The 26,501-nt window shown below is 35.5% G+C and overlaps 1 protein-coding gene across 4 annotated transcripts in view; it reads left to right on the top strand.

Moving 5' to 3' along the window:
* The first annotated feature begins 5,416 nt into the window (after window positions 1–5,416).
* LOC6031710 overlaps window positions 5,417–26,501 on the top strand; it is an 88,870-nt gene continuing 67,785 nt past the window's right edge. Inside the window, exons 1-2 of one of the 4 annotated variants that reach the window (XM_038255151.1) lie at window positions 5,417–5,548; window positions 6,289–6,435. The gene's annotated coding sequence lies outside the window, so the exon portion shown is untranslated. Of the gene's footprint in view, window positions 5,549–6,215; window positions 6,436–26,501 lie in introns of all 4 variants that reach the window. The other 3 variants (XM_038255150.1, XM_038255149.1, XM_038255153.1) reach the window with 3 other exon arrangements.

Genomic DNA, 26,501 nt, shown 5'->3' with positions numbered 1-26,501 from the left:
ACTTGTTATTTACTTCCAAAAACAGAACGTTCGTTTCCAATCGCTCCGAAAACCATTCTAAAAAAGACCGGTTTCAAGAATTTGATGTTTGATGAGTATCAAAAAGCCCTCTTCAAAATTGAGTGCACACGGCTGGAATTTCAAGGTCGGGTCGGCGCCCCCCCCACCAAGAGCTAGTTGATTCTACTGGAATTAGCATTTTAAATTACTAGTTGGTACAGGTACTTTTTCTACACGCGTTCACTGTCAGTTTTTTGTTGTTCAAGTCAGTCTAGTTAAGTTAATAGCGCGGGAAACCAGAAATGAAAACACAATCGCCAATTTATGAGCCTGCAAAGGTGGGAGGCTTTTTTTGAATAATTAGCGGAATTTTATTCGACTCATTGAGGCCATAACATTTCGAATTTTCACGTGTTTGAGGGCGAGAGACTTCGAGGCTGGAACAAGTGACGAACCTAGCTCTTGTTAAGGTTCATCTCATGCACCGTTTATCAAATTCTCTAAATTTTGGTAATAAACCAAAAAAGAAAGATGCACCCTTTTGACACAACGTCAAGTGTTATGTAAAAGTATCTTTATCTAGCTAAAACGAAATAAATTTGATTAGAGAGATAGGGGTAAAAGGTACCCCTGAAGCAAAAGACACACCAACAAAAACGATGAGGAAATAGCTATTATGGCCCCAACTCAACATCGACTGTGTCGGCGGTGTGAGGATGCAGTTCGATGGGCATCAGCCATCAGTCAACGGCAGCTGCCATCATCTTTTTCCGATGCGGGGACCCATAACAAGATGCAACCTTTTTTTCCGTGTGGAGAAATTTCTTTAAATAAAAACACCGCCAGGCGTCACGTGGGTCCACCTCGCGAGGGGTTTACTACTAGGCGTAAGTTGATTGTATCTTTCGAATTTTGTTTATTTTTATGATGGAGACAGAGCGCAGCGATTGAGAAATGGTTCGATATTAAGTCGGATCTTTGGAATACATTTTAGGTGCAGAGTTGCGATCGATCGATGGACAATTTTATGCTCGTGGGAGTTCCCGGAACTGGCGATGAAAAGTAAGCAATTTGTCGAAACTAATAAATCAATTCACTGGCCAAAAGAGCATAGACTTTTCAATTTTTAAAACGAAAACATGAGCATTTGGGACTGTCGACAAAGTGAATAATTGTATTAGTCTCATAATGTTTTATGTCATTATTCAGTATAGAATAAAACAAAATAAAAACGAGAAAATCTCTATTCATAGTAGGATGCAATAAACAACTCTTATATCTCGCTTACTTTTTCAAATGGTCCAATGTACATATGAAATCCATGGCGCATTGGTTGTTTTTTAAGTAATCTAGAAATACAACAAAACTTTTGAAAGAATGGAAAGCTACTTTCAACGATAGATTTTAAAAATCTTTTTTTAAATGAGAAAATTTCTCGAAGAAATTTTTCGTCTGTTGGACTTTTAAAAGTTTTGAGATTTTTGTTATTAAACACTCAAATTTCCACAAAATACAATATTTTATGAAAATAGCATAATTTTCATATGTTTCAATATGGGTATAAAAAAATGCAAAATCATGCGTGCATTTTCATCTTAATAGAAATTTTTATTAATATATTTTAAAAATAGAGATTTTCATTTAAAAAACACAAATTTCCATAACTTCAATTATGTAGATTTAAATTGTACACACACAAATTTTCAAAAATACTCAAATTTTCAAAATGTTTAAGATGGGTATAAAACAATGCGTTTTCACTGTTTTTGAGTTTTTGGAAAAAATATTATTATTTTTTACAAAATACAATTTTTATGAAAATCATACAAAAGTAACCTTAAAAGCATTAACAATGTTGCATCCTTGAAAAATAATTTAATAAAATTAAGTATTTTGTGAACATTTCAGTCTTTACAAATAAAGTCTAACAAAGTGAAAACCCAAACCAAGTGTTGCAACCTTTGATACGCATATTAAAAATCATGAAGATTGTAAATGTGTTTTCACATATATCCGGATCTCAATTAAATGTATGTAAACTATGTCCGGGTCCACCATCCGACCCATCATTGGTTATGTTATCAAAAGACCTTTCCAACGAGTCCAAAACATTGAAGATCTGGCAACCCTGTCTCGAGATATGGCCACTTAAGTGATATTTATGTACTTTTTGGAAGCCGGATCTCACTTAAATGTATGTAAACTATGTCCGGGTCCACCATCCGACCCATCGTTGGTTAGTTTATCAAAAGACCTTTCCAACTAGCCTAAAACATTGAAGATCTGGCAACCCTGTCTCGAGATATGGCCACTTAAGTGATATTGATGTACTTTTTGGAAGCCGGATCTCACTTAAATGTATGTAAACTATATCCGGATCCACCATCCGACCCATCGTTGGTTAGTTTATCAAAAGACCTTTCCAACTAGCCTAAAACATTGAAGATCTGGCAACCCTGTCTCGAGATATGGCCACTTAAGTGATATTGATGTACTTTTTGGAAGCCGGATCTCACTTAAATGTATGTAAACTATGTCCGGGTCCACCATCCGACCCATCGTTGGTTATGTTATCAAAAGACCTTTCCAACGAGTCCAAAACATTGAAGATCTGGAAACCCTGTCTCGAGATATGGCCACTTAAGTGATATGTATGTACTTTTTTGAAGCCGGATCTCACTTAAATGTATGTAAACGATGTCCGGAACCATCATCCGACTCATCGTTGGTTAGGTAATCAAGGGACCTTTCCAACGAGTCCACAACATCGAAGATCTGGCAACCCTGTCTCGAGTTATGACCACTTAAGTGATATTTATGTACTTTTTTGAAGCCGGATCTCACTTAAATGCATGTAAACGATGTCCGGATCAATCATCCGACGCATCATTGGTTAGGTAATCGAGAGACCTTTCCAACGAGTCCAAATAATTGAAGATCTGGCAACCATGTCTCGAGTTATGACCACTTAAGTGATATTTATGTACTTTTTTGAAGCCGGATCTCACTTAAATGTATGTAAACGATGTCCGGAACCATCATCCAACTCATCGTTGATTAGGTAATCAAGAGAGCTTTCCAACGAGTCCACAATATCGAAGATCTGGCATCCCTGTCTCGAGTTATGACCACTTAAGTGATATTTATGTACTTTTTTGAAGCCGGATCTCACTTAAATGTATGTAAACTATGTCCGGATCCATCATCCGACCCATCGTTGGTTAGGTAATCGAAAGAACTTTCCAACGAGTCCACATAATTGAAGATCTGGCAACCCTGTCTCGAGTTATGACAACTTAAGTTATATCTGTGTACTTATTTTTCTGGACCTAATAGCTGAAATATGTGTCCAAACCACTCATATTACATTTTTTTTAAATAAGTGCACATGTTTGCCCACTTAAAAAAAAAGTTTTTGAAAAGCTGAGAAAATCCTCTATTATTGCTTTTTTTAACTTTATTTATACGAACCTTAGTTTCTGAGATATTGCCATGCAAAGGTTTCAAAACAGGAAAATTGATGTTTTCTTAGTCTCACCCAATCAACCCACCATTTTCTAATGTCGATATCTCAGCAACTAATGGTCCGATTTTCAATGTAAAACTATGAAACATTCGTGAAATTTTCCGATCTTTTCGAAATAGTAGTTTATGCAACAAGTTGCAAAAAGAGGATTTTTTTGTTTCAGCACGAGTCGTACATTTATCCAACGAGGTTCACCGAGTTTGATAAATACGAAGAGTGCTGAAAAAATCAAGTTTTGCAACGAGTTCCATACAACATTTTTTGCAATTCCAAAAAACACACACTGAGTGAAATTTTAAGTCAAATTTTCATGTATTTTGTCAATAAATCATTTAAATCAAAAAAATGTTGAAAAGTGTAACTTTTCGAAATAAGTGCTGAAAAGTTCAACTTTTCAGCACCCATTTGAGTGCTGAAAAGTAGAACTTTTCAGCATTTATTTTGAAAAGTGTTGCTATTCGATTCTGTTATTTTTGGTACAGAAAAGTAGGCTATTTCGTCGTTCAAGAATGACAGGAAAAGTAAGTAGTTTCACGACGGAATTGCAAAATAGTAGTTTATGCAACAAGTTGCAAAAAGAGGATTTTTTTGTTTCAGCACGAGTCGTACATTTATCCAACGAGGTTCACCGAGTTTGATAAATACGAAGAGTGCTGAAAAAATCAAGTTTTGCAACGAGTTCCATACAACATTTTTTGCAATTCCAAAAAACACACACTGAGTGAAATTTTATGTCAAATTTTCATGTATTTTGTCAATAAATCGTTTAAATCAAAAAATGTTGAAAAGTGTTACTTTTCGAAACAAGTGCTGAAAAGTTCAACTTTTCAGCACCCATTTGAGTGCTGAAAAGTAGAACTTTTCAGCATTTATTTTGAAAAGTGTTGCTATTCGATTTTGTTATTTTTCGTACAGAAAAGTAGGCTATTTCGTCGTTCAAGAATGACAGGAAAAGTAAGTAGTTTCACGACGGAATTGCAAAAAAAATGTTTTCAAATTTGTTTAATCAAGACCAACATTTCAAAAGGACCAAACATTCAATTTTATGCAAATTTGATTTTACATAGAAAAATGAAGTTGAGAAATTTTTGCGTCCAATATTTCAATTTTTTTGAAAAAATCAGTATTGATTGAAAAATTCATAACTCGGTCAAAGATTTTTTGCACCGTGTATCATTTTTTCCAGTGTAGTCCGTATCCATACCTACAACTTTGCTCAAGACACCAAATCGATCATCATTTTTGCATGGACAGCTGCCAAATTTGTATGGAAAATTATATGGACACATTAATGATGCAAAATGGCGTGAATTCGAATTGAGATTAAAGCATCATTAAAATATATAATCTAAATTTTGTGGAAATTTTGATTGACTTCTGTTTTTCCAAAAAGTTTTTTTCTATTTTAAAAATCAATCCAATTCATGTGTATATGGTTACTTGTTAATGGATTGACGTAAAGATAAAAATGTACGACTGTTACATTTTACTGCGTCGAAAATTCGATGTTCCTCTAAAAATAGCTGCTCCAAAACAAAAATCACATTTCATGTTACAGCACTCCCCACATAACATTTAACCCGCCAATTCGCCCAACCATGCCGATACCCAGCTGTCAGGTTGACATTATTACCAAACAAAAAGAGAAAAAAGTAAAGAAAACACACCCCACGGGGTCGCAGCTCCATTATCACTGTTATCCGCTGCAATCGGCGCGCGACGCAAAACTTTTAATTTCCACGAATCTTTTTTCCACCTCAATTTCCTTTCCTCTCTCACCAACAACAACAAGTCTCTCTCGTCGGACCCTCGCGCGCCGTTTACAAACGAAGAGTGAAGTTCGTCGCTTGAGCTCGCTATCGCGCAAGTCTCTCCTCAGTTCGCGTTCAACCCTCGAACGGTGGAGGCGGATTTTTCTCTATGTGTGTGTTTTTTTTGTTGTGAGTCTGTTTAGATTTTTTGGAGCTGGTTCCCGAAGTTCCAGACGAGGTTCCTGCGGGCGGAATCTTCACTTCTAAAAACGTGGGTGATTTGCTGAAGCGTCAAGCGACGAACGCAACGATGTGTTGAAAAAAAGTTTTTGTGTGAAATTTTTTTTAGTGTGTTTGTGTGTGGGGTTGGGCTTGAGTGTGTTTGTGGTTGTGGAAAGCGGTTTTCCACCAGTTTTGTTGATGTTATTTTTTTTCCCTCTCGATATCATCTCTATTTACGGTGCTCATGTGCTTTTTTGTTGTTGTTATGTTTGGTTTTCCGTATCTCTTTGCTTCATTTTTTTCGTGGAAAGCTCGTGACTTGAAAAAACATTGTGTGTGAAGTTTGTTATTTCTTACATATTTTAAAGATTAAGAGCCTTTTGACTTTGTAAAAAAAAAAAACAAAAACGGCGAAATTTCAAGCAAAGCGAAATCGGCAGCTGAATTTATTGTCCAAAATCGGTGAAGCTTTTCTCCAATTTGGTGCGGTTCGTTTGATGAAAGTTTCGAACAACAAAGAGATGATACCAACTCTCGAATGAATGCAAATCTTTCGGCTTTCCTCTTAAAACGTGTGAGTGTGTGCAACTGTGTTTAGCCACAGTTTAGTCGAGAGAAGCAACAACAGAAAAAAGAGGAAGAAAATCGAAAGTTTAGGGCGCGCGCAAAAATCGTGAAGCGTGAAGACGAGCTTTTAAAAAAAAGCTGATTTCTAGGTTGCAGCGCTGAAAGCGTGTGAAAATTTGACCAACGTCGATTTCGTGGCACCTAATTTGGTTCGATTTCCAGCCAGCAAATTGACCACAACACACGGCCAGAACCGAGCGGATGTCAGCAGAAGCAGTAAAAAAGTGTATTTTGCAAATTGGGCATCGTGAAGAAACGTTGCGACGACGCCTGCGGAATTGAAAATTTCAAACTTTTTGGCGTGGAAAGGTGAGTAGAGGAGAATAATTTGGGTTTGGAAATTCTAGACCACGGCTTTTATATGTAGTAAGGAAATAACGGCCATTCATGCCATCACGCAAAAGAGTGCTGACTGATGGATGGATGGACGACGCAATTTCGATTCGGCCGAATTGGGACAGAATGGAAACGGTTTGTGAGCGGAATTTCGAATTTTGAGGGTAGTGATTTTATTGGCAAATTTGGAACGGTCCTTTGTGGCTGAAAATTTCATTTGAACTATTGTGATGGGCTGCAGATATAGTCACCATTTCATAAATGAGTCTTATTAGCAGACTGCTCAAATTTGATTGAAATACAGTTGAAAAGTTGATAGCTTTCAGGTCACTATCGAAAGAGCATTATAAGAACGAAATATTTTGTGGGAAACATGCAATCAAAACGCATTCTACTTTCTTAAATATTGCATGCTTTACAACGTTGTTGGACATTGAAAACTCTCTAAAAATGTTCCTGCAAATCAAATTTTACATGAAATTTTAAAAGAAGTATTGAGTTGAAATTATGAAAAATATCAAGCCTTTCATTTGAGAAAAGTTTATAAACTTATTCTAAACCCTTTTAAATATAAAGCTTGTTTCTATAATTTTGTAATTAATTAATTGTCAACAAGAATAAAAAAAATACAATAGCTTGATTTTCCAACATTTAAAATCGCATCAATAGTTTCCGAGTCACATTAAAAATTAGAGCTATTTAAGTGACAAAAATGTTCAAGATGGGTATAAAACGATGCGTTTTCACTATTTTTGAGTTTATGGAAAAAATATTATTATTTTTTACAAAATACCGTTTTTATGAAAATCATACAATAATAACTTAAAAAAGTCAAAAATATTAACTTAGCAATTAATTCATCAAAAACTAAGTATTTGTTGAACATTTCAGTGTTTACAAATAAAGTCTAACAAAGTGAAAATCCAAACAAAATTTTATAACGCTTGATACGCATATTAAAACTTATTTGTGTATTTTACAAAAAAAAAAACTCTAACAAATGTAAATGCAAACCAATTTGTATCGTTTAAAATTTAGAAAATTTGGGTATGACTATCAAACACGATATTTCATGAAAATTTTAGTATTTTGCAAAAAACACTAAAAAGTGAAAATGCTAACAAAATTTTGCATCGTTCAATACCCATATTGAATGTTATGAAAATTCGAGTACTTTTGTGAAAATTTTAGTATTCAAACATATTCAAACATATTTTGTATTGTTTGATTCTCTTCTTAAAAATTGTGAAAACTCTAAAAAGTAAAAAATGTTCAAAAAATCCTATCTTTAAAAACTCATATTAAAAATTATGAAACTTTTAGAATTGTCATAAAATACACTATTTTGTGAAATTTTGAGTATTTATAGAACAAATCTTATAAAGTTAAAAATGTATTTTGTATAGAAAATAAGTACATATTTTACAACTAAAACTCTAAAAAGTAAAAATTTAATCACAATTTTGCATGTTGGCAATTTGAATTTTTTCATGGAATATAGTATTTAAAAAAAATAGTATTTCTCACAAAAAAAACTCTGAAATGTGAAAATGCAATAGAAATTTCGCATCGTTTGGTACCCGTTAAACGTTATGAAAATAGTTTCCGTAGTTTCCGAGTCACATTAAAAATTAGAGCTATTTAAGTGACACTTTGAAAATCTAAATTTCACAGATTTCATACTAAAACACAAATAAAAAAAATTGAAAGATTGAAAAATAGGCAACAACTTTGTCTAAAAGTAAACTACATAACATTGGCTCTACGAAATCGGTATTTTTTTTAGAATTTTAATTTTTGTATTTATTAATTCGGCTGAAAATTTTGTGGTGCTTTTGGAATGCCCAAAGAAACCATTTGGCGTCATTAGTTTGTCCATATAATTTTCCATACAAATTTGTCAGCTGTCCATAGAAAAGTGATGTATGAAAATTTAAAAAAATCTGTATCTTTTGAAGGAATTTTTTGATCGGTAAAGTTGTAGGTATGAATAAGGACTATGATGCACGGTAAATTTTTTTTTGGTGATTTTTTATTTAGCTTTTGTCACTAAAACTTGATTGCAAAAAAAAAACTATTTTTGTTTTTTGATGTGTTCTAGGGGACATGAAATGTCAACTTTTCAGAAATATCCCGGTTGTGCAAAAAATCATTGACCGAGTTTTGAATTTTTGAATCAATTCTGATTTTTCAAAAAATCGAAATATTGGTCGCAAAATAATTTCAGCTTCATTTATCGATGTAAAATCAAATTTGCAATCAAAAAGTACCTCAGAGAAATTTTGATAAAGGGCACCGTTTTCAAGTTATAGCCATTTTTATGTAACTTTTTTGAAAAAAGTCGCAGTTTTTCATTTTTTAGATTAGTGCACATGTTTGCCAACTTTTGAAAAAAATATTTTTGAATAACTGAGAAAATTCTCAATATTTTGCTTTTTCGAACTTTGTTGATACGACTCATAGTTTCTGAGATATTTCCATGCAAGTGTTTAAAAACAGGAAAATTGATGTTTTCTAAGTCTCACCCAAACAACCTAACGTCGATATCTCAGCAACTAATGGTCTAATTTTCAATGTAAAAATATGAAACAGTTGTGAAGTTTTCCGATCTCTTCGAAAACAATATTTAAAAAAAAATAAATCAAGACTAACATTTCAAAAGGGCTAAACATTCAATATTGCGCCCTTTTAAAATGTTATTCTTGGTTTATAAAAAATTTAAAATATTTTTCTCGAAAAGATCGGAAAATTTCACGAATGTTTCATGTTTTAACATTGAAAATCGGACCTAGTTGCTGAGGTAACGACATTCGAAAATGATGGGTTGTTTGGGTGAGACTTAGAAAACATCAATTTTCCTGTTTTTTAATCTTTGCATGGCAATATTTCAAGAGTGGGCAAACATGGGCACTAAATTCTAAAAATAAATACCTACGACTTTTTCCGAAAAAGTTACCTAAAAATGGCTATAATTTGAAAACAGTGCACTTTATCAAAATTTCACTAAAGTACTTTTTGCAAATTCGATTTTACATCGAAAATTGAAGTTGAACAATTGGTGCGACCAGTATTTCGAGTTTTTGAAAAAATCGGTATTGATTCAAAAATTCATAACTCGGTCAATGATTTTTTGCCCATTTTGGAAATTTCAGAAAAGATGGCATTTGATGCCCCATAAAACATAAAATGAAAAAAATAAAAATAGTGTTTTTTTTTGCAAATCAAGTTTTAGTGACAAAAAGTTAAATTAAAAATCAACATTTTTTTACCGTGTATATTTTTTTCAGTGGTGTAGTCTTTTTCCATACATACAAATTTGCCGAAGACACCAAATCGATAAAAAAATTCATTTAAAAAAAGAATTTTGAATTTTCATACATCATTTTTTGTATGGACAGCTGCCAAATTTGTATGGAAAAGTATATGGACAAAATAATGATGCAAAATGGCTTCTTTGGGCATACCGAAGGCACCAAAAAAGTTTCAGTCGGATTAAAAAATACAAAAAATAAAATTGAAGAAAAAAGACCGATTTCGTAGAGAATTTCTCATAGTTTTCATGTTTGGTTGCTGGATGCTCTTGGAACCAGAACAGAGATATGAAAAAAACTAAAAAAAAAAAAAATTAATCAGCTTTTTCTTCTAACACTATCTATATTTAGATCTTACACTAGCTTAATATTTTATTACCAACTTTCTTCCGCATCTCATTATCACTAATTGCTCCAAATTGCAGTCGATTTATTTTAAAATCCGTCTTCTTCATTCCAATCATTCCGGCACCCATTCATCCCAGGAAGCTAGCCTAATTAGGTGCCTTTTCTCATGATTAACTAAAATGGTCAGCTTCCAAGCGTTTCCATTTCATCATCAATCTTAACGAGTTCACCGCGGTATCGGAACTTGACGCTGCTGGCACAGAAAGTCGATTATCAAACTGAAATACTAATCACGCTAATTATTCTTTCTTCTTTCCGATGCAGTTTCATTATTTTTTCTCAGCATGCTGTGATAATTTCCAAATCATGCATAATCGGCTCTTTTTCCTTTCTTTTTTTTTCCTTATCCGATTTGTTGCTCTTTGCATCTGGTTCGCGCCGCACCGGCTTTCTTCTCACAGATGCCATCTCATTCAGATGTGTTTTTTTTCTTTCTTTATTATCATTACCGCACCAGATACAATTTAATGGGGCAATCAGACAAAAAAACTTAACCCTTAAAGAGATCGATTTTTTTTCAAATTATTTTTAGGGAATTTAAATTTATCAATTTTAATCTTTGCTTTGACTAACAATTTTTCCTGGTGATTTAAGGGTTATCCACGGGACAAAAAAAAAAAACGCAAAATACCGGAGGATTGAAACAGCTTGAAATTTTATGACCACACACACGTCACTATCAGCTGGGTGTTGGAACCCGGCGGGCGCTACCGGCGAGATGGCCAACCAGAGGCTATGCAACATTTCCACAGACCAATCGGTTGAAGTCTCTCTCTCTGACGTAAATTCATTTCCTTCCTGTGTGCAGCAGCACAAAGATAGAGAGAGGAAAAACTGAGCCAGTTGGTTACCTCGGCGAGATGGCTTGTTATAACGGGGGTGGGTGGTTTAATTGGGTGAGGCCGTGATGCTGGTCAAGGTGGGTTGCAGTGTGATGTAACGAGTGATTGTGGAATTCCAGGATGTGTAGTGCCCGTCATGTTATTTTGTGTTGGATGAAATTATTGAAAAAATAATAGTTTATCATTAAACCCTAATACTCAAAATTTATATAAAATTTCCCGAAGCTTCTAAATTTGTTGGAATTGTGACTAAAAAATTACATTTTATACGCCTACATGGCAAACGTGAACTGTTTTAAAAGCCGTCTTATTATCAAAACACTTCCACAATACTTGCACAAAATTCCATAACTCTTGACCCAAGGGAGGATAGTTGATGGAGGCAATCATAGTTTGGTATTGATTCAGTAGGCCGAAACTCAAAAGGCAGATTCTTAAAAGGCCGATTTTTTTCTTTTGCTCAAAAGGCCGAATTTCTCAAAAGGCAGAATGATTATAAAATTTAGTTTTGTTTTTTTTTTCATATTTTCACTATTTTCATTGATTAATGACAGCTAGGAAGTTGAGCCTTTTTTATTTCAATAAAATTTTTGTTCCATAACTATGGAAGTTAAGAATGCGTTTTCGCTTATTAGGGCACCGTTTCCCTTATGATATTCGGCATCTTGGAATTTCAAGGAAAAATATTGTCAATTTTTTTAACTCAATACATACTAACATTTAAAAAAGCCTGATGTAAAATCTTAACTTAGTTTCAAATTTTAGTCTTGAATAAAAAATTTATCAGATTGCCCAAAAAAAATCTCCTATGTTTTATTTTCTGACATTGAAAATTGGAGCAATATTTCGTCGTTGTCATGCTATCTTGGCGCACGTGCATTTTGGATTAAATTAAGTTAAGAACCCCATTTTGTACCGCTCACAACACTTCACCTTTTGAACTTCGCAGATCCCTAAAATTCGATTTAAATCCTGAGATATTCAGTTAAAACCGAACAAAACTCTACACCCAAAACTGGCAGCGCTAGTCCGAGAGAATGATGGTCTCGAGTCGAGAGAATAGTAGTACCATTCACGGACGCAGAGAACACAGCTCGAGATGGGCGATAGAACTATTCTCTCGAGGTTCATTTGCAAAAAAAGTTCATCCGTCAAACAAAAAACCAAAAGTGTCGACAACGGGAATCGAACCAGAGACCTTTGACAAACCAATCCAATGACTTAGCTGCCTCGGCCACCACAGCTTGGTGACCAAGGAGAAGTCAGAAGTCGATGTATGACACTTGTTGGAGATTTATTGATTCAACTAACGAATGAACTCATTTGTTATGATGGTGTGAGTTGGTACCATTATTCTATCGATTTTGGCACTGAGCCCTCAATAAATTTTGAGAGAACGATTATCTCGGCTCTGAATTTTGGGTGTATGAATTGTTGTAACTTTATATATGCTATAAGTGCGACAACTGGGCAATGGGATTTTAGGTCAGAACGCGTTTGACTCACGTACATGCCCGACTACTGTGATCAATTTTAATTATAACTTGGGACTCCGGCAACCAAATACAAACAAATTTTGGGACAATGCACAGCATTGTCAACCAAGCAAAACGTGTTTGTTATTGTTAACATTGCGTGCTCTATTTTTTGCTTATTCAAGGTCAAACACTAAAGTGCGTTTTTTTCGGATTGTCAAAAGCGATGTGTGACAAGATAGCATGACAACGTTGATTTGCTGAGATATCGATTTTACCCCAGGGTAATTTCTCCGCCAACTCACACAGCAGTTGACCCGACCCCTCTTTGATTTGCGTGAAACTTTGTTCTAAGGGGTAACTTTTGTCCTTGATCACGAATCCGAGGTCCGTTTTTTATATCTCGTGACGGAGGGGCGGTACGACCCCTACCATTTTTGAACATGCGAAAAAAGAGGTGTTTTCAATAATTTGCAGCCTGAAACGGTGATGAGATAGAAATTTGGTGTCAAAGGGACTTTTATGTAAAATTAGACGCCCGATTTGATGGCGTACTCAGAATTAGCATAGCATAGCATAGCATTGGTGTCTACCCGTAGCTGCTACTTCGTTATTGACCAGGACCCCCAAACATTGCTCCGTGGACCACAGATGAAAAGTAGGAACCAATCATCACCCCTTCGCAATTTTCAAAGGTCCCTATCGTGCTGATCAATACCGACGCCGGCCACGACCAGTGGTAAGACACGGGGAAGTGGATGGGAATGTTGGCCGATACTTGAGTGATGGGACCGCCAAATCGACTGCGTCTCCGACAAAGTATCACATGAGTTTTGAGGGGTTAGTAAGATGGGTATGTGGTCAGGATTCACTGTGGTAGGTGATGCGACCATGAGCAATTTGTTTATCGGTTGAAATTTTAAAAATCTTAGGCAGCCGACTGCGGAAAGATACCTATCTAGGGATTTAAAAATAGTATTAATTCGACCGCGATTCTCCAGAAATTCTCCGTCGGCGTGCCTTCCGATCAACGGTGATGTACGAAGGGCTTCATTCATTAAAATTATTTTATATCATAAGCCTTAAAACATATCCGTCGACGTGCCTTCCGATCCTCGATGATATGGAAAGGACTTAATCCAGCAATACGACTTGCTTGTCTCAAAAAACAAAATCGGATCGTTTCTATCGAAAACTATATAAAGAGAACAAAAATAAAATTCATCGGCCAACGAACGCGCGAACAAAAAATAAATGAAAAAAAAAGAAGAAGAAGAAATCCAATCACCCCATGTACACAAATAGCGACACAAAAGAGACGGAAAATAGCACGAAAAAAAACAGGCCTGCGCGTCCACACAGGCACCGCACTACTGATGCCATTATTTAATTATAATGACCAATCACCCCATGCACTCGAACAGCAACACAAAAGAGACGGAAAATAACACGAAAAAACAGGGCTGAGCGTCCACACAGGCACCGCACTACTCCGATTTGATGGCGTACTCAGAATTCCGAAAAAACGTATTTTTCATCGAAAAAAACACTAAAAAAGTTTTAAAAATTCTCTCATTTTCCGTTACTCGACTGTAAAAAAATTTGGAACATGTCATTTTATGGGAAGTTTAATGTACTTTTCGAATCTAGATTGACCCAGAAGGGTTATTTTTTCATTTAGAACAAAATTTTTCATTTTAAAATTTCGTGTTTTTTCTAACTTTGCAGGATTATTTTTTAGAGTGTAACAATGTTCTACAAAATTGTAGAGCAGACAATTACAAAAATTTTGATATACAGGCATTAGGGGTTTGCTTATAAACATCACGAGTTATCGCGATTTTACGAAAAAAAGTTTTAAAAAAGTTGGTCGTCGTTGATCATGGCCGTTCATGGTCACCCGCGACAGACACGGACGACGAAACAAAGAGAAACGCAAAAAGTAACTTTTTCAAAACTTTTTTTTCGTAAAATCGCGATAACTTGTGATGTTTATAAGCAAACCCCTAATGCCTGTATATCAAAATTTTTGTAATTGTCTGCACTAAAATTTTGTAGAACATTGTTACACTCTAAAAAATAACCCTGCAAAGTAAGAAAAAACACGAAATTTTAAAATGAAAAATTTTGTTCTAAATGAAAAAATGACCCCAATGTAGATTCGAAAAGTACATTAAACTTCCCATAAAATGACATGTTCCAAAAAATTTTACAGTCGAGTAACGGAAAATGGGAGAATTTGTAAAACTTTTTTAGTGTTTTTTTCGATGAAAAATACGTTTTTTCGGAATTCTGAGTACGCCATCAAATCGGGCGTCTAATGTTACATAAAAGTCCCTTGGACACCAAATTTCTAGCTCATCACCGTTTCAGGCTGCAAATTATTGAAAACACCTCTTTTTTCGCAAGTTCAAAAATGGAAGAGGTCGTACCGCCCCTCCGTCACGAGATATCAAAAAACGGACCTCGGATTCGTGATCAGGGACAAAAGTTACCCCTTAGGACAAAGTTTCACGCACATCGAAGAGGGGTCGGGGAAACTTTTCCCGATTTCGTGTGAGTTGTTAGAGAATTACCCACATACAAAAAAGATAGTTTTGTGGACAATTTTCTATAATGGGGGAGGGAGGATCTGAAACTTCTAAAAAAGAGTCCACATTAGTTATGTTTTGCCCCTGGCTCTACATGTTTATTTAAAAAAAATCCGAGTTGAAAAATAGGCTTTCTCCAGTGCGGAAGACAAAAACCAAACAAAATCCCACGTTAGTCTTCCACCAAACTAGTCAAAGTGCAACTGCAGCGTTTATTTCCTGACAGCTCAGATGAATCTGTCAGTTCAATAAATCCGCCAGTTTTCGCATCCCGCGGGCTCAAATGGCAACGAACAACAACATCATCGACTTCCTTCCACGGAATTGGAAAGTTGCTACGAGTGCGCGCGCATCTTTTCCCAACCCAAGCAACATTTTCAAGAAGGATTAATTTTTATTTATTTTTTTCCCGAGCCGCACATGCGATTACAGGAAATTTGCCACTTAACCTTTCCGTGAGCTGCAGCAAATCTATTGGCGGTGCGTGCCGTGAGCTGGCTGTTTTTTTTTGCACTTGAAGTGAAGGTGAAAAGTAACTCTACCACTTTTCAAGCTCATGTGGTTCGGCGAGCATTGAACGATCAACATATGGGTTCCGTGAGGGTCGATGAAGGAGGCGCATTTCGTAACCGTAAGCGTCCTTTTGCAAATCGGGTTTTTTGGCGGGCTTGAGACGGATCTTTAGGCTAAGTCTCGTTTGCTTAGCTGGAAGAGATCCGGCTACACTAAAATCCCAATCGGGGTCCTTTTTATTTTAGATTTTTATAAAGGTGTCCACGTGGTTTATGGATGGTCCCAAAGGGGTGTATCTTGCTAACACTTATTTGATAATTACGATTTGTTAAGTTTGTTTTACTTCACAAATTCTCCTACGACTACCGAGCTTGTCCGCGCGCAGACAGTTGTTGCTCATAAACTTGAAATTTTCCTCGACCATTTCTCCGGCAAATTTGTGCTGTGTTCGTTCGTGTGCACCAGCCCACAATAACAACATCACAACTAGTCGTTCGACATAGTCAACTGACGGGTGCAGCAGCCTCGCAGATGTAATTTTCCTGTGTCGATTTACAACTTTTTCTCTCATCATTTTTTTTGCGCGATTTTTATTAGTTGGTAAGTTTTTTTTTCTTCTGCACACGACCAGCATGTTTCGTTTTATTACACCGAACTACCCAGGTCCGGTTTGGTGAGATAGTGGGTAACTTTTCTTGTTTTTTTTGTGTGAGGCAGCTGGAGGTCTGTTTTTGGGCCTCGCGTAACTTACTTTATCAGTTGCGCGTATCGGATCTCACGCGCGTAACGCAAACGCGCACGCGCAGCACCCAAATGGTTGTCAGATTAAGTTTCACCTCAATCATCAGTGCAGTGCAGTAGTGCGTGTGCGTGTGATAAACGAGGTGTGAGATAAACATGATAAACATGACAAACGCATGTAAGATATTTTATAATAGGCTATTGAGTGGAGATGTTTCTCGGGAAGTAAAGACGATACTAGTGAGTGAGCCTCTTAACATTCATCGTAAAGTAGCAGTTCTCTAGTTTTTCGCATTGCTTTCAGAATGTTTATTTTTATCCATTCATTCTTTATGCTCAAAAAAGATTAGAGTAAGGCAGTGTTGCGATCCTCACGCGCTCGTGAGCACTCATTTTTCGCTCATTCGTGAGGAGGAGCGCTGCGCGAGCTAGCTCACGTTTGCCCGCGCTCACGTTTGCTCCGATTTTTGCAGCTTGCGTTTGCCCCAAGCTCGCGCTCGTGCTCATTTTTCGATCACGGAGCGCTCACTTTGGAAGTATCGCGAAACGAATCGCGTTTTTTTCATTTTGCCTTCCTCACTGAGGTAAGGCTATAATCCTGCTCTAAAAATGAACTTCGTATAAAAACGTCGTAGACCCACCTTCATGTATACATATCGAATCAGAATCAAAAACTGAACAAATGTCTGTGTGTATGTGTGTGTGTATGTGTGTGTATGTGTGTATGTGTATGTGTGTGTGTATGTGTGTATGTATGTATGTATGTGACCAACAAACTAGCTCATGTTTCTCGGCACTGGCTGAACCGATTTGACCCGAACTTGTTGCATTCGACTTGGTTTAGAGTCCCATAGATCGAGTTTTATACAGATTGAAGTTTCGATAAGTAGTTCAAAACTTATGTATAAAAATGTGTTTTCACATATATCCGGATCTCACTAAAATGTATGTAAACTATGTCCGGATCCACCATCCGACCCATCGTTAGTTAGGTAATCAAAAGACCTTTCCATCGAGTCCAAAATATTGAATATCTGCCAACCCTGTCTCGAGAAATGGCCAATTAAGTGATATTGATGTACTTTTTAGAAGCCGGATCTCACTTAAATGTATGTAAACGATGTCCGGATCCATCATCCAATTCATCGTTGGTTAGGTAATCGAAAGACCTTTCCAACGAGTCCTCAACATTGAAGATCTGGCAACCCTGTCTCGAGTTATGATCAATTAAGTGATATTTATATACATTTTTGAAGCCGGATCTCAATTAAATGTATGTAAACGATGTCCGGATCGATCATCCAATTCATCGTTGGTTAGGTAATCGAAAGACCTTTCCAACGAGTCCTCAACATTGAAGATCTGGCAACCCTGTCTCGAGTTATGATCAATTAAGTGATATTTATATACATTTTTGAAGCCGGATCTCACTTAAATGTATGTAAACGATGTCCGGATCCATCATCCGACACATCGTTGGTTAGGTAATCGAGAGACCTTTCCAACGAGTCCAAAGATTGAAGATCTGGCAACCCTGTCTCGAGTTATGACCACTTAAGTGATGTTTATGTACTTTGTTGAAGCCGGATCTCAATTAAATGTATGTAAACGATGTTTAGATTCATCATCCGACACATAGTTGGTTAGGTAATCAAAAACCCTTTCCAACGAGTCCACAACATTGATGATTTGGCAACCCAGTCTCGAGTTATGACCACTTAAGTTATATCTGTGTACTTATTTTTCTGGATCTAAAAAAAATAGCTGGCAAACCACTTATATTAAAAATGAGGAAGGCATCAACCACATAGGTGGATTAAGTTAGTTTTTAAATATATATTAGGAGATTCGGAGATATCTCCGAATCTCCTAATATATATTTAAAAAAAATCAAAGAATATTAATAATATAATATTAAAAAGGTTTTTTTGGAACTAGAGGATAGGATGGTGAAAAATGTGTGGAAATTGGAAATTTTTAATCCATTTATGTAATTTTTGTAAAAATAATTGATCTCTGAAAATGAATGTTGTTGAACAAATTTGCACAAATATTTTTGGATGTGAAATAAAATTTGCAATTCAAAATTATTTTACACATTTTTTGATAAAATGCACCGTTTCCATTTTAAAACATTGAACATTGAAATTTTTCTAAAAATGTTCAGTTTTTGCAATTACAAAATGCTTCATTCAGAAAAAATACTTCTGCAAAATATGGTTCTATCACTATAAGTTGTACTCCCAATCTTTTTTTTAATTATTGACTTTTTTGGAAATGTTTCAAGGGATTAATAAAGGCATCTTTGGCGCTAGCGTTTTGGATGGTGCTAAATCTGGAATCAGAGACTAATTTTTAAAAAGAAAATTGTTAAATATCAATTTAAAGTAAAAAAAATCGTTTTTATATTTATTCTGAAAAGTCCTAATCACATAACAGCAAAAAAAAGTAGTAATGCAGCTGCGTGTTAAAGGCCTCGGTGTAAAATAATTTTTGCATTATTTTATTAAATTCTATGTAATATTACACCCTGAAATATGTAGCCTATCAGTATGGAAAACCTACTTGACCGAAATGTCAAGCTAATATATACACAGTAAAAAATAATGTAAATTTGGAAGCTGTAATTTTGGAAGGTTGAATATTACCTCTTTTATGATGTAATTTTACCTCAATTTAGACTGAAAAAGTGGCATTACACCAGAAAAGTGGTAAAATTACACATTTCCAGAGGTAAAATTGCTGTAATATTACCATGATTTTTTATCTGTGAACGTTTATCCTTTCCATTCTTCGTCGGTCTGATGGCCGAGCGGGCTAAGGCGCCAGTCCGTACTGTTGGTGCTAGGTTTGTATCCCGTCGGTTGCATCTTTTTTTTGTGTTTACAAAATTTGTACATCCGGTGTGTCTTTTTTGACGCAGGTGATGTGCAAGCTTTTGTATGCGATTTAACCATCGGATTTTTTGCTGTGTAGCCTTATACTTTGCCGAAGATATAGAATCGATTAGAAAATCCCTTATCAAAATATATATGTTCGAATATTTACTTTGACGTAGGGAATTCAAGGACAAAGTTTCATTCGAATATAATTTTAAAAGAAATTCAATTTACAAAAACTAAAAGAAATAATCAAGAGAAAAACGAGCGAAGAATTAAAAAAACTGAAAAATACTAAAGTGACTATCAGAAAAAAAACTCAATTTACCAAAATAAATGTACATAGAACAACAAAAAAATAAAGAAGAAAAAGACAAAAAGTGAACATAGTTTGAGGTAGAACAAAATGTGCTCAATAGAACTTCTGATTAAGGGGAAAACAAAAAATATTGAACAGTAGTGGGTTAACAAATGATTTCATAAGGTATCAGATTTCCTACTTTCATTTTTTGCATTCATCAATCAATAGGCTTCCTTATTGAAAATTCTCACCCAACAAATTTTCACCAAAATCAGCTACTGTTTTGTACTAATTACAATCAAAGACCAAAAATCTGAAACAATTTCGCCACCATACTGAAACTTACATTTCCCAACGATGACGATGACGATTTTTGGCTGATGAAAAGCTCTCATGCAGGCAAAATCAAAAGACGATTTAACGCTTACATGCATCCAACTGACTCTTAACGGTTTCTGGCCGCTCGAAAAAAGGGTAGCAAAAAAAAGTACCAAACCCATTGAAATCAAGCTCAAACAGATTTTTTATGTTTATATAAAATGAGAGTTGATGCTGGTTGGTGTGTGAGATCGTATTGCATAAACCGCGAAATTAATCACCAAAGGCTGTTTATTTTGAGTTTGTTTGTGTGCGAGTGCTCTTAACCATTTGTTATAAAATTCGTTGTTGTTGCTTACGGAGTTGGGGTTTAGCATTTTTACTTTTATTTTCCCACAACAGTATTGCCTGCCAGCTAAAGCGTGTTACCACGGCAAGAGCCATCAACGAAGAGCATCCAGCTCAAATAAATCAAACCGCTAAATGCAAGCAAAATCAGTTTGGGAAGCAAACAATAGGTGTGGCTGATGTTTTTGCAAAGTTTGCGTTTTTTTTTCTTCGCTTGTATTTGGGAGGTGGAAAACCACACAACAATGAATGTACTTTCTCTCCTCTCTCTATTTATTACCAATATGGCGTTTGTTTCGTTTGTATTTTCACTTGTTGTGAAAATCATTTGCGGAGAATTTTCGCGAACAAATCGTTTCTGTATCTTCTCCTCTTGTCGATGCACGTTTGTGTTGGGTTGAAACCTTCAAACGTGATTGTGATGCTCAACGGTGCGAAACGCGCTTTTCCTCTGGGTGGAAAACGCTACTGGAAAGTGAAACAGTATGCTACCAATACAAACTTTAAATAAAAACAAACACACTCATAGCAAAGTTGTCCAAAATGTTAAATGAAAAGGAAAATAATGGTTTGGGCGTGAGCATCATCGCATCATCATCGCCATGAGAAAGAGTGGAGAAATGAAAAACGGTGGCGATTGTTCACGGCACGGCAAAGCTACATCAGATTTGTACATGAGGCATATTATGTAAAAAGGTGAAATGGGTGTGATTTTGTTTGGATGCTTGATTGCGGACGACAAGCCATTGATTGCCGGCTTTATTTAAATTTCGATTTCGAGAGAAGAAAATCGTAAATTCTAAGTAAGTTTTTAATAAGACATAACATTGGCTTGGCAAGGTTATTTGAAAAATAACCTTACAAAATATTAATAAAAGATTCTAGCATAATACATTATTTGGATATGTTATGAAAAAAAAAATGACGCCGAAGCAAATGCCCTAATTTATCTATTAACGAAAATGTTATAAAAAATAATTTCTTGTATCTGTCTGGAATTCTTTTTTAGATACACAGTAAAAAAACATTGTAATATTACATTTGGGAATAAGTACATATGTAATGTCAGAAAAAAAGTGTAATTTAACCTCTAAAAATTTGTAAATTTATCTCTTCATAAGTGTTTTTCAAAATTTTCATTCTAAATTGGGGAAATATTACTTCATGAGAGAGGTAATAGAGCAATTCTGTACCAAAACCGGAAATGGATTTTATTTGTATTTTTTGATTTGGCTCAAACTTTGTGGGGGCCTTCCCTATGACCAAAGAAGCTATCTTCGGTAAAGTTGTAGGTATTGTTGAGTACTATTGAGAAAAAATAGGTACTCGAAAAAAAACGGATTTTTTTATCAACTTTTTTTTCACATAAACTCAATTTTCCAAAATACATATTTTTTGATTTTCGAGATTTTTGGATATGTTTTAGGAGACAAAAACCCGTAACTTTTGAGCCATAGAGAAAGATGGTTAAAAAATCTGCTTCCGAGTTATAATTTTTTGAAAAAAAAGTGATTTTTGGAAAAATTGAAATTTTATGCAAAAACAAATTTGACGTAATTTTTTAATGTAAAATTGAATTTCCAATCGAAAAGTACTATACATATTAGTAAAAATTTTCGATCTTTTCATTACGCCCATTTAAAATGCCAGTTTTGATTTAAAAATTTTCAAAATATTTTTTTCGGAAGGATCGGAAAATTTTACGAATGTTTCATATTTTAACATTGAAATTCGGACCATTAGTTGCGGAGATACCGACATTAGAAAATGGTTGGTTTTTTAGGTGAGACGTAGAAAACTTCAATTTTCATGTTTCTTTTTCTTTAAGCCGCTGTATTTCAGCAACCAGAGGTCCAATCTTCAATGTCTCTTAGAAAATTTCATAGAAAATTTTCTGAACTTAAAAAAAATAATTTAGAAATGGTTTCTCATGGTCACTATTTTTAAAAATAAAAAAACTGCAAATATTTCGCTGAAATCAAACTTTCGGTTACTATATCTTGAAAACAGAGCCCTTTATCAAAAAATCTGTGAAGCACTTTTCGATTGGAAATTCAATTTAACATTAAAAAATTACGTCAAATTTTTTTTGCATAAAATTTTGTTTTTTCCAAAAATCACTGTTTTTTCAAAAATTTATAACTCGGCGGCAGATTTTTTGACCATGTTTGTCTATGGCTCAAAAGTTGCGGGTTTTTGTCCCCTAAACAATATCAAAAAATCTCGAAAATTTTAAAAATACGTTTTTTGGGAAATTGAGTTTTTGTGAAAAAAAGTTGATAAAAAATCCGCTAATTTTTTTTCCGTGTACCTATTTTTTCTCAAAAGTCCTCAACAACCTACAACTTTGCTGAAGACACCAAATTGATCAGAAAATTCACGCAAAAATTACAGCTGGTTGAATATTTACGTACCATTTTTGTATGGACAGCAGCCAAAATGTATGGAGACTTGTATGCACGGAAAAAAAACAATTCTCGAAATCGTGAATGAAATTCACGAATGCAAGAACCACGTTGGAATATATGCACGTTTATAGTGCAAATGCACCATACTCATGAATAAATTCCTTCGTGGTTCTCACATTCGTGAACTTAATTCACGATTACGAGAATTGATTTTTTTTTTTGTGTGTGGGTGAACCAATGACACAAAATAGCTTCTTTGGTCATATGGAAGGTCCCCAAAAAGTTTGAGCCAAATAAAAAAATACAAATAAAATCCATTTCCGGTTTTGGTAGAGAATTGTTCAAGTTTGAAGATTAAACAAAATTGTGGAGCATACAAAATTGCAAAATACCTTCCAATATTAAACATTTTTTACTGTGCAGGTTCATGCGTTAAAAACTTGACCGTTCATGAAACGCGAGTTCAAGTGCAAATAACGAGCACTTTCATTCCGTTCACCTTCTTCAACGGTTTCGTGTTGTGTATGTAAACACCTCATCGGCACCGAGTAAAGTGGTAATCATAGCAGAGAGAAGAAAAAACAAAACACGCATCCGCGCGCCACCGCACCCTAATCAAAGCAAAACGGCGGCGGCGGCTAAAGGTGTAAACAAAACTCGTGCGCCCCTCTTCTATTTACGCGTAGCTCAGTTTAGACGTAGTCTTACGCAAGAAGATTCACCTCTGATGGTGCCAAGTGCTTTGACTTGGAACGTTCAACTGACAGATGAACTGTGTGAATTAAGGGGTTATGTCAGAGGGGTATTTTGTCATTTTGTTTTGAAGATTTGTTAGGTTAATAATGTTAATAAAACTTTCCAAAGGCATTTTTGAAACAATTGAGTTTCAAGAAACTTGAAGTCACGGAATATCCTCTGCGATGTTCACCTGTCTCACATCTATAGTCTATGATCGGGGGTTGATAGGTTTAAGGTCACCCTGCTGGTGCTTCTTGCAAGGGTACTTGGCAAAAAGATTAAAACACGACACAAGGTTGATTGACTGTGACCATAGCGGCTGTCAAAAGTAATAAAAAAGCGTTATTGAAGTTCCTTGGGCCGAAAATTGGCGGCCATCAACGATGCCGCGTGCCATCGCCGTTGAAGCCACATTGCCAGAGATGACCGTGGGAGCTACTTTTCATTAGGTTCTTCGACGTCAACGCGGATTAGTCTTGAACTTGTTGACCAACTCGTTGAGGGGAGGTTAGTTGCCGCCATGACCCCTTTGTCTTAGTTGACGTCTACTAACTAAGGTCCAACTGCAAGGTACCAAGCAACTGCAGTTCTAATCACGACCACCCTGGGAAGCCACGTGCTTGTCGATACGTGACCTTAGCCGCGTATTCGCACGCGATTGTGCGATCTCTTCTTCAAAGTCGGGCTCGGACGAAGAATTTTTATGTGGTTCGATGGATTTATGCTGCTGCGCGCGCTCATATAAAATTCTATCGCGATCGACGTGCGGCTGCGGCATCAATGCAATCGTAATGAGCAATTATTGTATAGCTCCGAGCAAGCTGGAACGGACTTTCGCGATTCTCGGCTGCTGCCTTAAGGTATACTTCTAATTAGCGATGGATGGTTTTCCAGTAGAAATTTAGGACGTAATAGAGAATTATGCCAAACTTGTCTGTGGGTGGAGGATTGATTCGGTAACTCGAATTTGTAGCTAGAAGAAGATTATTTATGAGCTCCAGTTATTAACTTGCAATCAAGTCACGTTGAATATGGATCATGCAACGTGATCATTAGCATTTATGATTGTAGTAACAATTGATATGGGTTTTGACTAATACTGTGGCATAGTGGGTTAAAATTGACTACAATCGTTACAATGAGTTGAAAGAAAAACTTGAATAACAAAATTACAATTGAATGCATTTATTAAGAGTGTTCTCGATTTGTCATAGATGCAATATCAAATTTTCATTCTAAATGTACTCTATCAATAAAAATAAGGTCTAAGTGTTATCAAAAATGAAGATATCTCTGCAAGTCAAGAAGGTAGGATTTTTTTATGGTGCTTATAACCGAAATGTGGTCATTCGTCGCACTCAGGAATGAGTTGACCAATCTTTAATGTTTCACAAACAAGTTAACACAATAAGTAAAAAACAGAAATGGGCAAATATGGGAAACACAAATTTGCTTATGTGACGAAAACTCGGTATCAAAATTTTGTAAAGTACTTTTCGATTATATTTCTTGAAAAATGTTTTTTATTTGATTTATGGTTTTTAATGTTAAAAAAAATCAAACAAAAGAAAACTGCCTAATATTTGTTTGAAAGTTATCTTGTTTACCTAATTGTTTTCTATGAATTTTGTATGACCTTATCTCACACCCCCAGATTTAATGTCACTCCTAATGGCATATAATATAATGACTAATGACGGTATTTCCAAAAACAAAATAGCAGTTTTCCTACAATTTTGATTTAAGGCTGTGTTGCTGAGTACATCCTTTTAGTTTTTAATTTTGTGAAAAATAATGTTTTCCCAGTGGCAAAATGGCAAAATTAAGTGGAATAATTGTAAATTCCTTTATTTAACGTCCTAGCCAAATGGCGTCTTCGGAAAAGTTGTTGTTTTGGCTATCTTTAGAAGTTATTGACATACAGGGTGACAACATTCCAGGGTGTCAACCAAAAACTAACTTTGTTGGATAACGTTGTAGGGCTTTGGTGACTTCGGCAAAGTTGTAGAGGGGAAAATTTCATGAAAGTTCCGGTAGGTGCCAAATTTTTAGCTCTTGATCTACTCAAGTTATACGCCATTTTCACAGAAATGGTAAAAAAGCACTTTTTTGGTAATAACTCAAAATGTTATCATTTAAGGGGTTACATACATGTAGAAAATCACATAATTTCATAATAGAGGAAAAATATTGATTCCACTAAAAAGATGATTTTCAATCACTCCTGATAGTTTCATGAAGATATTTCATGATTAAACTGAGTTAGAGACGATTTTAAGCTCAACATTTTGCCGTGCGCGTTTTCTGAGCGTTTTTCTCGAAACACCGAGTTGATTTACGGGTGCCACGATATCTTGAGTTGGGATGGACCAAATTGGCTGCAATTCGGGGTGATAACTCTCAAGACATATCCCGTGTGCATGACGAAGCCCGATTTTGAAATTTTGCTATTTAAAAAAATACAAAAATCAAAAACTGGCGATTTTTGATATGAAAAACACAAAAATATTTTTATCTTTTTGCCTTCCTCACTGAGGTAAGGCTATAATCCTGCTCTAAAAATGAACTTCGTATAAAAACGTCGTAGACCCACCTTCATGTATACATATCGACTCAGAATCAAAAACTGAACAAATGTCTGTGTGTATGTGTGTGTGTATGTGTGTGTGTATGTGTGTGTGTATGTGTGTGTGTATGTGTGTGTGTATGTATGTATGTGACCAACAAACTAGCTCATGTTTCTCAGCACTGGCTGAACCGATTTGACCCGAACCTGTTGCATTCGACTTGGTTTAGGGTCCCATAGATCGAGTTTTATACAGATTGAAGTTTCGATAAGTAGTTCAAAAGTTATGTATAAAAATGTGTTTTCACATATATCCGGATCTCACATAAATGTATGTAAACTATGTCCGGGTCCATCATCCGACCCATCGTTGGTTAGGTTATCAATAGACCTTTCCAACGAGTCTAAATTATTGAAGATCTGGCAACCCTGTCTCGAGATATGGCCACTTAAGTGATATTGATGTACTTTTTTGAAGCCGGATCTCTCTTAAATGTATGTAAACTATGTCCGGATCCACCATCCGACCCATCGTTGGATAGGTTATCAAAAGACCTTTCCAACGAGTCCAAAACATTGAAGATCTGGCAACCCTGTCTT

The sequence above is a fragment of the Culex quinquefasciatus genome, chromosome 2 (assembly GCF_015732765.1).
Source record: "Culex quinquefasciatus strain JHB chromosome 2, VPISU_Cqui_1.0_pri_paternal, whole genome shotgun sequence".
In the NCBI taxonomy this organism is placed as follows: domain Eukaryota; kingdom Metazoa; phylum Arthropoda; class Insecta; order Diptera; family Culicidae; genus Culex; species Culex quinquefasciatus.
The sequence above is the reverse complement of the archived record's forward strand: the minus strand, read 5'-3'. Positions and strand labels throughout refer to the sequence as shown.